Genomic DNA, 13879 nt, shown 5'->3' with positions numbered 1-13879 from the left:
TCCGACCGTAAAGAACCGCCTGCAATACAGGAGACATGGGTTTGATCCCTGGGTTGGGAAGATGTCCTGGATGAGGGCATGGCAACCCACTCCAGTATTTTTGCCTGGAGAATCCCATGGACCGAAGAGCCTGGTAGGTTATAGGTCTGAGGGTCGCACAGACTCTGACATGACTGAAATGATTTAGCATGCACACACATATGTGTGTATACACACACACACACACTTTTTCAGATTCTTTTCCTTTAGAGATTATTACAACATATTGGGCATAGTTCTCTGTTATTTATTTTACATATGCATGCATGTTAAGTTGCTTCAGTTGTCTCCGATTCTTTGTGACCCTAGGACTGCAGCAAGCCAGGCTCCTCTGTCCGTGGGATTCTCCAGGCAACAATACTAGAGGGGATTGCCATTTCCTCCTCCAGGGGATCTTCCCGACACAGTGATCAAATCTGCATCTCTGTCTCCTGGATTAGCAGGCAGGTTCTTCACCACTAGTCCCACCTGGGAAGCCTATTTTATATACAATACTGTGTGTATGTGAATTTCAAACTTCCAACTTATCCTTCCGAGGCATATACAATTTTTAAAACAGGGACCATATATTTAGGTATAGCCCTGATTATATTTAGATATAGTCCTGATTAAGATGAAAGGGAAAAAAATAAAAAAAATCTTCAACTCAGTGTTCAAATTCTGAACTTCTGAGAGAGTATTCCATCCTGAAAGTCATTATTTTTGCAAGTACATAAATGAGGAGGTTAAATATGGTGCAGAAATTCAAAGACAAAGAGGAAATAAAGTAATTTATGCAAGAGAACCATTATGCCATGGTCATGAATATATAACGATCTAGTTAATATCTACCATGAAGATCCATTTTCCTAAGTTGAAGTGCATCTTTCAATTTATGGATTTTTTAATTTAGAAAAACAATAAAGTAGACGTTCTCCTCTAAGATGTTGGATCTGACTTGCCCATAGTTAGCTCTCTAGCTTTATCTTTATCCCTGTCCTATTCAAACTGGATGCTAGGTTAAATGCTAGGTTAAGCTCACAGCTTGAACAATCCCACAGCTTGAGGTCTCCTCACAGCTTGACTTTTCTTGTTGATGCCATGCCCACTCTTTAACTCACATTCCCTTCCCCTCTCCTACAGCCTTCCTCTTTCTCTTGCTTATTTGTGTTAACTTGTACTTGAAGCTACCAGTACAGATACTTGTTCAGTTTAGATATCAGGTCACCCAGGAGTCCTCCACCATTTTTCTCCTGCTTCCTATACCGCTGCCACCTATGCTGGGTACCCTTTTTTCCCCCTTTGGCTGAGCTGGATCTTCACTGTTACACGCATATTGTCTCTAGTTGTGGCGAGCAGGGGCTACTCTCCAGTTATGGTGTGCAGGCTTCTCGTTGCTGAGCACGGGCTCTGGTGTGCAGGGCTTTAGTGGTTTTTGGCTTTTGAACTTAGCTGTCCTACAGTATGTGGGATCTTAATCCCCTGACCAGAGATTGAACCTGTGCTCCCCACACTGGGAGTGTGGATTCTTAACCACTGGACAGCCAGGGAAGTCCCTCGGGCACCCTTTTTAAAGCCACTTAAATCTCCTTTGCTTATCTCTGTCATCATATCCGGTGGCCTTTACAGCTATGTGGCAATGTCCCTTATTAGTCTTGACCTCCTTGAGCGTAGGCATTATCTTTTTCATCGTTGCTACATGGATGCCAAGCTCAATACCTGAACACTGGAGTGGATTGCCATTTCCTTCTCCAGGAGATCTTCCCGACCCAGGGATTGAACCCAGGTCTCCCGCGTTGCAGGCAGACGCTTTACCCTCTGAGCCACCAGGGAAGTCTAAATCAGCCTCTAAAAGGACACAATTAAGCTACAGAGGTAGGGGTTACAATGAGGGAAGAAAGGTGGATCAACACTACCAGAATGATATGATTTGCGAAAAAAGTGTTCCCCAAAGTCTCTTTCCTTACAATGTTCGTATTACGAGTTTTTTTCTATAGAATCAGGCATTTAAAAAGCACCAGTTAAAATGCAAATGGGTTGCCCACAAGGCATAATGTATCAATTCATTAACATTCACTCTCAAATAACAGAAAGTATGCTTGAGTTTAAAGAAATGGGTCTCAAAATAGCTAAGTTTAGATCATATAATTTACCCAAGCATAAGCTATTGCTCCAGAGGGAAAAGAGTGGTGGGTCCCCCAGTGGAGGCTAAATATGAAAGAGTTGAATGCAGAAGCCATGAAAATAAATGTCAATTTCAAGAGCGTATCTAAACTTGACTATAGAGAAAGCAACCAGAATTTTTAAATCATGAGCAAAGACCGAGGAAAACTATCCTAGAGGGACAAAGAAGGTGTAGGGGAGAGCATTTTAATAACAAAATTAAAACGATTAAAGAATGGTGGTACTCATACACAAAAACAAACTCAAAATGGATTAAAGATCTAAATGTAAGACCAGAAACTATAAAAATCCTAGAGGAGAACATAGGCAAAACACTCTCCAACATACATCACAGCAGGATCCTCTATGACCCACCTCCCAGAATATTGGAAATAAAAGCAAAAATAAACAAATGGGACCTAATTAAAATTAAAAGCTTCTGCACAACAAAGGAAACTCTAAGCAAGGTGAAAAGACAGCCCTCAGAATGGGAGAAAATAATAGCAAATGAAGCAACTGACAAACAACTAATCTCAAAAATATACAAGCAATTTCTATAGCTCAATTCCAGAAAAATAAATGACCCAATCAAAAAATGGGCCAAAGAACTAAATAGACATTTCTCCAAAGAAGATATACAGATGGCTAACAAACACATGAAAAGATGCTCAACATCACTCATTATCAGAGAAATGCAAATCAAAACCACTATGAGGTACCATTTCACACCAGTCAGAATGGCTGCTATCCAAAAGTCTACAAGCAATAAATGCTGGAGAGGGTGTGGAGAAAAGGGAACCCTCTTACACTGTTGATGGGAATGCAAACTAGTACAGCCACTATGGAGAACAGTGTGGAGATTCCTTAAAAAACTGGAAATAGAACTACCATATGACTCAGCAATCCCACTGCTGGGCATACACACTGAGGAAACCAGAATTGAAAAAGACACATGTACCCAAATGTTCATCGCAGCACTGTTCATAATAGCCAGGACATGGAAGCAACCTAGATGTCCATCAGCAGATGAATGGATAAGAAAGCAGGGGTACATATACACAATGGAGTATTACTCAGCCATTAAAAAGAATACATTAGAATCAGTTCTAATGAGGTGGATGAAACTGGAGCCTATTATACAGTGAAGTAAGCCAGAAAGGAAAACACCAATACCGTATACTAACGCATATATATGGAATTTAGAAAGATGGTAATGACAACTCTGTATGCGAGACAGCAAAAGAGACACAGATGTATAGAACAGTCTTTTGGACTCTGTGCGAGAGGGCGAGGGTGGGATCATTTGGGAGAATGGCACTGAAACATGTATAATATCATATGTGAAATGAATCGCCAGTCCAGGTTGGATGCATGATACAGGATGCTCAGGGCTGATACACTGGGATGACCCAGAGGGATGGTATGGAGAGAGAGGTGGGAGGGGGGTTCAGGATGGGGAACATGTGTACACCTGTGGTGGATTCATGTTGATGTATGGCAAAACCAATACAATATTGTAAAGTAATTAGCCTCCAATTAAAATAAATAAATTTATATTTAAAAAAAATAAAAGAATGGTGGTCCTAAATCTGAAGGCAACAAATGGGAGTTTTCAATTTTCCTTCTGTTCTTTCTCATCACCCTTTCATATTCACTTCCTGCTGCAACACAAATAATCACAGAAACACTGTTGGCCTGCATCAGAGAGTAGCCTGCATGTTCTGCTTACCCATCAGAGGCCTCTGCTTCATGTCAGCATTTGAGACTTGCTATGAAATAATATAGGAGTGCCAACCTCTGGATTCTGGGCTTCTTGCCAGCTACTCCCTTGTCCTTCTCCATCTACAATAGAAATGAGGATCCATCTGCTGCCCCTGACCTTGTTACTTTCCTTTCCCTCATTTTCTTCTTACAGCTTACAGCATGTCCTCAACCAAAAAAAAGAAATAGATAAAGATTTATAATCACTGGCTATACTCTTTCTTCTACAACTAAAAATTATGATTTAGAATGTTGTAGAATGTAAGATTTCCCTTTACCTGAGTAACAATGATCATACATGGTGAGGTGAATATCAAGGGGTAGGACAAATTGGGAGATGAGGATTGACATACATATACTACCATGTGTAAAATAGATAGCTAATGGGAACTTGCTGCAAAGCAGAGGGTGCTCAGCTCCGTGCTCTGTGATGACCTAAAGGGGTGGGATCTGAGATGGGTGAGACGGAGGTCCCACAGGGAGGGGATATACATACACATATGACTGATTCACTTCATTGTACAGCAGAAACTAACACAACATTGTAAAGCAATTATACTCCAATAAAAAATATTAAAAAAAAAAAAAGACACAGCGACCTAAGTTTCCATGGATGAATTTTATAACATACAGCCTTAGCAAACAGCAAAGCATTGTCTTTTACTTTTGTTTATGCATGCCCTTCCAACATTCTTTTTTCTGTGGAGTCAAGGCTTTCATTCTGGAAAGTCAACATAAAATTTTAATACTAAAAATAAAAGTTGATTTTTGGCAACATCTAAGATGGCTCCAGAGTCAATTCTAGACATGAACTTAATGAATTAAAATCCAGACCCCTTCACCAATCAGCTGGCAAAACTTAACAGCTTGTGAAACTAACATCAATGAATTTCTCCAAGTTTTTGTTTCTTGATGTATAAAATGGACTTCAGGTCAGTGGCCATCATCCAATTGCTGAGATTTTCTCTGGCAAACATTAGCACAAGGTGAGGCCACAACATATGCAAATTGTCACAAATGGATTAGCAATTGTATCAATGGGCCATTCTAATCTCAACTCAGTGATGACTTAATAGTGTCAAATTTGGCAGATCTTCTAAGTGTCTAAATCAGCACTGCCCCCAAAGACCATTAATAGGTTATTTACTTCTTTACAAAGCGCTTCTAAAGAGCTGTCACCTAGAAAGTTGAAGGACATCCTGAATTTTTGGAAAGACGTTTGCAATTATTGAAGTATCAAGGGAAATTAAGTAGGTAATAAAATGCATAAATATTTGCTTCCTTTCATTTTAGTTTTCCAGGTATACAAAGATAATAATTTAATTAAATCCTACAAGTCTTTTGAAAATACCTTCTTTGTGATAATCAAAAATATGAACAAGAGACTTCATTCTACTCAAGAAGATTATGTCCAATCTGAAATACTGCTTTTAAATACTCATAAGCATAGACACAGGCAACATACTCTGAAGAGGAGCATAAGCTCTGAAGCTTACTTGAAATCCCTGCTTCATCATTTGCCTCTCTGCCTCTATTTTCTTATCTGTGAAATGGGTATAATAAAACTGTATCAATGGATGTATTGTATGATTTATTTAACTTATTTAGCTGATACATTCAGAGATCTTAGAAGAATGGGTGCAGATAATAAATATCATAAAATCAGTTAAATTATAAAATGAATATAAGGCAGCAGTTGAAAAGTGCTGTAGCAGCAGTAATGGAGAACGATAACAGAAACAGAAGATGGGACCATCTGTTTCTTCCATATTCTGGAAGAAAACACATGATATAAAGATAAGATAGATCATTTAAGTACCCAGAATTTAACACAATATTTATATCATGTATATTATTATTAGAATAGTATAAAAATAGACATCTAATTAAAAATATATCATAACATTATGCTTTATTTAATATGAGTTTTAAAATCCAGTAACATGAGTTTGGAGATAAACCACTTGCTCTTTTCTACTTGTGTGACCTTGACCAAGTTACTAAAACTCTGTTTTTCTGTCTCCTTGGTTGCAAAAAGGGAATAGTAATACCTGTCTCAAAGGAATGTTGAGAGGATTAGGTACATTAATTGATGCAAAGTGCTTAGAAGAAGACCTGATGCATGGTAAATATTCAGTAAATGTTATTAAAGGGTATGTTTTCATGCACCATTACAGAATTGTATATAAATCACTGTAACCATAGCTTTCAGTTCAATTAATTAGCATCTGTCAACCAGTAACATGATCTAATTAGTATAAACTCACTACCTTGCCGTTATCTCTTCTCTTGCCAAGAAAAATCTCAGTGGTCCCAAAAGGTAAGGTACAGTTTACAAGGTGAGGAAATCTGGAAAAGTTTTACTGCAAAAACTAAAACATACACTGTTAAAAAAGAAAAAAAATTAGAACTTCCTTGATCTGCCCTTGAGCAAGAGAGCAAGAGAAGCGACTATATTTTCTCACTAAATTAGCTGTAGCTGGAATTGAAGAAATTGTATCATCATTTTAAAATATTGAGGAAATAATAAGGTACAGTGTGCTTTCTGACAGAATTTTGATGTGTCCTTATTCCACATATTTTTCAGCATAGGAAGGGTGTCAAAGGGTCCTTGCCAAACCCTTCTATGTTATATATCTTCCCAACTTGCAAAGAGAAAAAGCATCACTATAATAACCATACTGAAATTTCATTTCTGATTTTTTTCTTCTCACACTTTTTCCCACTTAGTATTTCAGTACTTTAAAAGAACTGTAAGTTGCTTTTTTTTTTTTTTAGGAAGATTCCTTTCTCCTATTTAATAGTTCTATTCATTTTAATTTAAAGTTATTGATGCCCTACTTATGTCTGACAGTAAACGGTCATTGAATGTGGGAGGGGTGTAGATTAGCATGAACTTCCCCATGGAGATAATACCTGAGCTGAGTCTTAACAAATAAATATTGGGAAGAATTTTGAGACAATGTGAGGAAATGAACTGAGACGTTTATAGCAGTCTACTTAAAGAGCAAATAGTTCAATAGTACTAAATTGCAAGGGAAAAAAGTAGCTGATATAATGTAGGAAATTAACAGGACCCAAGTCACATGTGCCTATATGACTTCTAAAGAACTTACTGTTCACTCAGTAAGGGACAGGAGGTCACTGAAACAATGAAATTGACCTGGAGTAAGAGTAAAGGTGAGATATATATGTGAGAGAGAGGTCACTTTGTTACAAGAGTGGAGGATAGACAGGGGGTGGAGGAGAAAACATATTACAAGAAGTAGCAGTAGATCATATAAAAGAAGAGCATCTTAACTGAAGAAGTGGCACTAAGGAGAAAAAGAGACGATTGTTATTGGGAAGCTTTGTAGAGGCAAGATTTGCTACACTGTTTGTGGGAACGTAAACAGTGCAGCCACTGTGTAAAACAGTATGCTGCTGCTAAGTCGCTTCAGTCGTGTCCAACTCTGTGCGACCCCAGAGACGGCAGCCCACCAGGCTCCCCCGTTCCTGGGATTCTCCAGGCAAGAACACTGGAGTGGGTTGCCATTTCCTTCTCCAGTGCATGAAAGTGAAGTCGCTCAGTCGTGTCCGACTCTTAAAGATCCCATGGACTGCAGCCCACCAGGCTCCTCCGTCCACGGGATTTTCCAGGCAATGGAGGTTTCTAATAAAAAGTTAAAAATAGAACTACCATGAGCTCCAGCAATTCCACTTCTGGCTATACATCTAAAACAGCCAAAAACACGAATGCAAAGAGAGACACACACCTCAGTGTTCACAGCAGCATCTATAATTGCCACAATACGGGAGCAAGCTAGGTGTCCATCAACAGTTGAATGGGTAAAAAAGATGTGGTATATAACACACACACACATGCATATTACATGCAATGGAATACTACTCAGCCATAAAAAGAACACAATTTTTGCCATTTTCAGTAACATGGATGGACTTGGAGGACATTATGCCAGAAGTAAAATAAATCATACAATGAAAGACAAATTCTATATATTACTTATATATAGAATCTAAAAAGTACAATGAAGTAGTGAATATAACAAAAAAGAATCAGACTCACAGATATAGAGGACAAACTAATGGTTACCAGTGAGGACAGGGAAGCTGAGGAGAGGCAATATGAAGGCAGGGGAAAAGACTTACAAACTATTAGGTATACAAAAAGCTACAAGGATATATTATATAACACAGGGAATCAGGTTAATGTTTTATAATAGCTATAAGTGAAGCATAACCTTAAAATTACATGTATCTGTAATATATAATAGTGTACAAGAACTCTACTTAAATGTAAATTAATAAATAAATATGAAATTTTTAAGATAAAAAAAAGACTTGGTGATTATTTAGAGTAAAGGAGAGGGGGATGTGGAGAAGACTCACAGAATATGGGCTTGGGAGGCCACATGACTCTTTGTACCACCTTCAGAGATAGGATAACAAGGGAGAAAAGGACCTTTGGAAGGAGGGTACAGATGATGGACATATGATGTCTTCACAGTCTGTTTAAAATCAAGTGGAGATATCCACTCAGTGGTTAGATATCTGAATTTGGAAGTCAGAATGGGTTCTTGTGTAACCAGCATTATGGAATACAGATAAGCTCTTTGTAAGAGTGTGACTAGAATATAAGAAGAAAAGGTTAAAAATATTAAAGTGATGACCAGAAGCACAGAATCCAACAAAGGAGGTGAGGAAGCAATTGGTGAGGAGGGATGAACAGAGCCAGGTACGTAATCTGTCATAGAAGCCAGTAGAAGAAAGGATTTTAAGAAGGAAGAAATTAACAAAGACAATACAGCAATGAGTTTGAGTAAGAAATAAGTGTCTAACATATTTGACAGTTTGTAGTTTATGGGTGATAATATTTAACAAGAAAAGCTTAAGTGGAATGATTTGGTAATTTGAGGAAGCGAGAAAATTAAATGGAACGAGTGGGAACCAATCATTGAAAAGATTTGGATAATAAATAAGAAAGGTTGGTAACTAGAGGACTAGAAGGATGTGTGAGGAGTATGGGATAGCTAAGCATTAGTACAGTCAATAAGATGACCCAATAGACAGAGTTTTAAAACGTTAGAAAAACTTGAGATAACTTAAAAATTGTCATAGTAAAAATTGCACTGGACAAAGTTAAACAGGTAGGAAGGACTTCATTCAAGGCAATAAGGGAGAGAGAACAGAACTCAGTTTGAGCTCAACTCCACTGCAACAAAGGACTGGAAAATTTAGAAGGTCTGGAGAAGGGAGATCATAGGCCATCAATTCACAGATTTTATACCAAAGGGAAGTAAACTTTCTCATATTTCATCAGAGGAGGTAGTTTTACAACTCGAAGCAAGACTCTCACCAACCCACAGAAACTGGGGTAATGGGACTATTTCCTGTGATGATTACAATTCAAAGGGATGCTGCTCAAGTCCTTGAGAAAGATATGCCCAAGTTGTAAAACTGGCAAGAAGTTTTAAAAAGATTTGCATCATGGAGGAGCAGAGAAAGTATTTACAGTGATGAGCTTCATAAAGTAGACGCTCTAAGAAAATTGAGGTCAGTGGCCGAAGGTCAGAAAGAAGTCTTTCCAGAGGTTCGTCAAGCTGAGAAGAATATTAAGGTCATCTAGGTCAATCTAAAGATGGAGTCCTTGTTGAAGACGGAAAAGAATGAGATCAAGGATAATGATGGAGCTGATGAAATTAAAACCAGAAAGTGTCCACCATCAGGTGAACCTATAGTATTGGAGGTGAGGCTAGGGTGGATAAAAGTCAGTCCACAGGGATGGGACACACAGTTGAAAGAATTCAAGCCTGGGAATCTCAGTTTTCTCAACAAAGTAGAAATAAAGAGAAATAAAATGACCTTCAGTTCTGTGCAGTTCATGTGCTCAGTCGTGTCCAACTGTTTGTGACCCCATGGGCTGCAGCATGTCAGGTTTCTCTGTCCATCACCAACTCCCAGAGCTTACTCAAACTCATATCCATTGAGTTGGTGATGCCATCCAACCATCTCATCCTCTGTTGTCCCCTTCTCCTCTCAACTTCAATCTTTCCCAGCATCAGGGTCTTTCCCAATGAGTCAGTTCTTCGCATGAAATGGCCAAAATATTGGAGTTTCAGCTTCAGCATCAGTCCTTCCAATGAATATTCAGGACTGATCTCCTTTAGGATGGACTGGTTGAATCTCCTTGATCTTAGTAGGACTGGGTGAGCAGAATCAGTTCCTTCTTAGGAAATGGAAGAAGCAAAGATCAGGAAAACCTACAGATGGTGTGGAGAGGGTAGTTAATCAAACCATGTCCCCTTGAATTATAAAAAAGCATTTATATAAAGAGAAACACAATGTTTTCCCCAAAAAAACTATTGCCCATGACCCCAGCAGCATTTACAAAGGGCTTACTATGCCTCCCAACTGTCATTATCTCGGTCACCCTCTTAAAAGTGCCACACGATTATATTTTTTCCTTTTTTTTTTTTTTTGGCTAATGGTGCTTTCTAGTTCAGATTTTTTAAATCTTCTGTGTCAAAACCACTGTAAAGATTTCTTGCCAAATTGCTGCCTCTGAGTACAGAATGTGAAGAAGAGGCATCAAATTTTCTTACCAACTTTTCTGAGCTTTAGTTATCACAGAGACACTAGATCTATGCATTTCCATGCTTCTTTTCACAGTGTATTAACTTTAAAATAACATCTAAGTCCCTATCTAGCTATTTTCACTTTTTACTTCTTCTTTTGCCAGCCAATGTATTGTTCAACTTTTCAGTCTCTCTTTTGGGACTCTACTTTCATTGACTATAAGAGTTATTAAGATCTGTGTATTTGATTTATATCCTCATTTAGATCTGTTTCTATCTCTCAGGTAACATTTTATGAGCACAATTCCAATTATTTTATTTCTGTACTGTCCTTTCTTTGTACCAAAATTTGATTTTTTTCATTCTTATTCTCATGTAATTGGAGAAGGCAATGGCACCCAACTCCAGTACTCTTGCCTGGGAAATCTCATGGATGGAGAAGCCTGGTGGGCTGCAGTCAGACACAACAGAGTGACTTCACTTTCACTTTTCACTTTCATGCACTGGAGAAGGAAATGGCAACCCACTCCAGTGTTCTTGCCTGGAGAATCCCAGGGACGGAGGGACACAACTGACATGACTTAGCAGCAGCAGCAGCAGCATTCTCATGTAATGGAAGCTTGGACAATACTTGTTATTTTCATGTCATGGCTATTCACGATGTTTTTTTTTTTTTTAAGGTTTTCATGGCCTGAGATTAAAATCTACTTGCAAGTTTCAAATACATATTCCATTTCTGGAGGAATTTGGAGGGTTTTGTTTTGTTTTTCCACCTGAAAATCTCCTCACAGTTATTCTTTAAGTAATGTTTTTACTCACACATAAAACTGCATTTCATAAACATAATTAAAATTTCATATCTTTATTTATATAAATATCACAATGATATTTTTTAAATCTTTCTTCTTTCAATTACTTTATTTGAATGTGAGGAAGAGACTGGATTAGGTAATTCACAAGGCCCTTCACATCTGAAAAAATTCTTTGTTATAAAAATGCTTCTAAACTTTATCTTGATATTTAGATTCAGCCTCTTTTGCTGAGTTAGACCTCAGGAGAGTAATCCGTGTCCAATCAGTGATGATTTGAAGGCTTTCCAGACTTCGACATGCTTCACACTGACCTGTCTTGATATCCTTTCTTCCCCAAACTGGATGAAATTCAAATTATGACTGTGCTTCCTTAGGTATAAAATGTAACTCTATATCTCTGAAATTCCAACAGCTGTAAAGGGCAGGTTGCTAGGCCAGGAGTGAAATTCATGCCTTCAAGTCTGTTGGAGTGGGGATGTGGATACAAAGATACTAATGGGAAAGATATTTTTTTTAAAAGAGACCAACAGGAGCAAGTGTTAAAGTCAAGTCCAGAGTTAGTCCCACTCCTATGTTACAGATATGAATACTTATTATGATATTAAGTTCCATATTCTTTTGGTTGTTAACCTGTCAACCTAATACTATGATGTGTGAAAACAGATTGTCTTTTTCTGGAGGTTAAATCATTTTGCACTGAGAACAAAAGACAAGCATATTTAGCTCTTCTATTTAAATCACACTTGAATAGATTACTGAAAGATTTTCTTCACTGTACACTCTTACGTTTTTATTAGAGCATTTACTCTCACTTTAATAACAGGGGTACAACTTCAACATAAAAGGAAACAAAGGCATTGAATTTCCCTTAGCAAATAAATGAGCACATTAAAAAAAAAAAAAAGACAGCCACTTTTGTGGTCAACAGCAGTGAAATTTGTGTACCCCCTCTAAAAAAATATTTCTGAAAATTTAAAACCACTAATTATCATGCTGCAAAAGATAAACCTTTACTTAAACAGGTGAAGCAGATTCCAGACAGTAGGATAATCCTAAAAGGAGGAAATAAATAGCAGCTAAACAAGGAAAGTAGGTTATTGCAGTAATTTTCTTTTTTCAGCCTGGCGGTGCTAATTAATCAAATATCTAGACATTAAAATCAACATTTATTTTGTTAGAACACCAGCCATGAAATATTTATTGTCCAGATTTGGTCTTTTAAACAATGGAAAACAATTTTTGTGCTTTATGCTGAAGATTTATAGTTTAAAGTAAACAGTAACAATAGCAAGTATTTGTGTATTTTGATCTCACGAATTCCCAGTATTCCATAGTGAATTCACGAGTTGTACAAAAGACATTTCTGTTAGACATAAAAACTGACCGAGGGCATAATTGTTCACTTATGTTTAAAATAAATGAAGAATAAACTATTGATACTATGTATTATATAGACAACTAATAAGAACCTACTGGATAGTTCAGGGGATTCTAGTCAATGATCTGTGGTAACCTAAACGGGAAGGAAATCCAAAAAAGAGGAGATAATGTATAACCAGTCCATTCTAAAGGAGATCAGTCCTGGGTGTTCTTTGGAAGGAATGATGCTAAAGCTGAAACTCCAGTACTTTGGCCACCTTTTGTGAAGAGGTGACTCGTTGGAAAAGACCCTGATGCTGGGAGGGATTGGGTGCCGGGGTCCAGCCCCTGTGGATCCAGGGAATTCGAAGCAGGGACGGCATCGGTGAGGATCAGGAAACAATTGCTTAATTAAACGTTAATTAAGGATATAAAGAGTGGTTAAATAAGGATAGCTCAGTGAGGAAATTCAGTGGAGAAAAGAGGCTGAATACTTCAGCCAGAAGGTGAGAGAAAGAACAACATGGGGAGACCAAGTTTCGGTGAACAAGGCCCGCACTTTATTTTCCAAAGTAGTTTTTATACCTTAAGTTATGCATAGAGGATAATGGGGGAAGGGGTAGAGTCATGCAGTAAGCCAGGCTTTCTTCCTACAAACTTATCATATGCAAAAGTTTAGGTGATTTGCATCATCTTCTGGCCCGGAGGCCTGTTAACATTGTAAGACCCTTTCTTCAGAAAACTTATTTTTCTCTAAAGGTGATTAGTCAGGCGCCACCCTCCAAAAGCATTAGATAAAGTTGCATTCCTACAGGGCAAAGGTGTGGTGGGCTATAATAAGAAAAAGAATTAACTCAAGGGTCCAAGGTTACAAACATTAAAGCTACTACTTACACCAATTATATTAATACACTGCCAGCGACACAGCAGGTAAGGGATATGGAAACTTAGCAGCAAACATTGGCCCAACAAGTGAAAAACCCTTCACCAATACAATTTCTAATCAGTCTTTCAACTGCTCAAAGGAATCTGTATTCAGACAGTTTAGAACATCTCATGCCTCTCATGGTTGTGAACTAAAACACTCTTGTCATGCCCAGGAACTTTATTAACTGGAGCTGTAAGTTAGCTCTTTTTCAGAGAGAGAGATGGTGGTGGGGGACAGCCCCCCCCCCCCCCCCCCCCGCAAAG

The sequence above is a fragment of the Bison bison genome, unplaced genomic scaffold (genome assembly GCF_000754665.1).
Source record: "Bison bison bison isolate TAMUID 2011002044 unplaced genomic scaffold, Bison_UMD1.0 scf7180017864325, whole genome shotgun sequence".
Taxonomy (NCBI): Eukaryota; Metazoa; Chordata; class Mammalia; order Artiodactyla; family Bovidae; genus Bison; species Bison bison.
Note: the sequence above shows the minus strand (reverse complement) of the source record.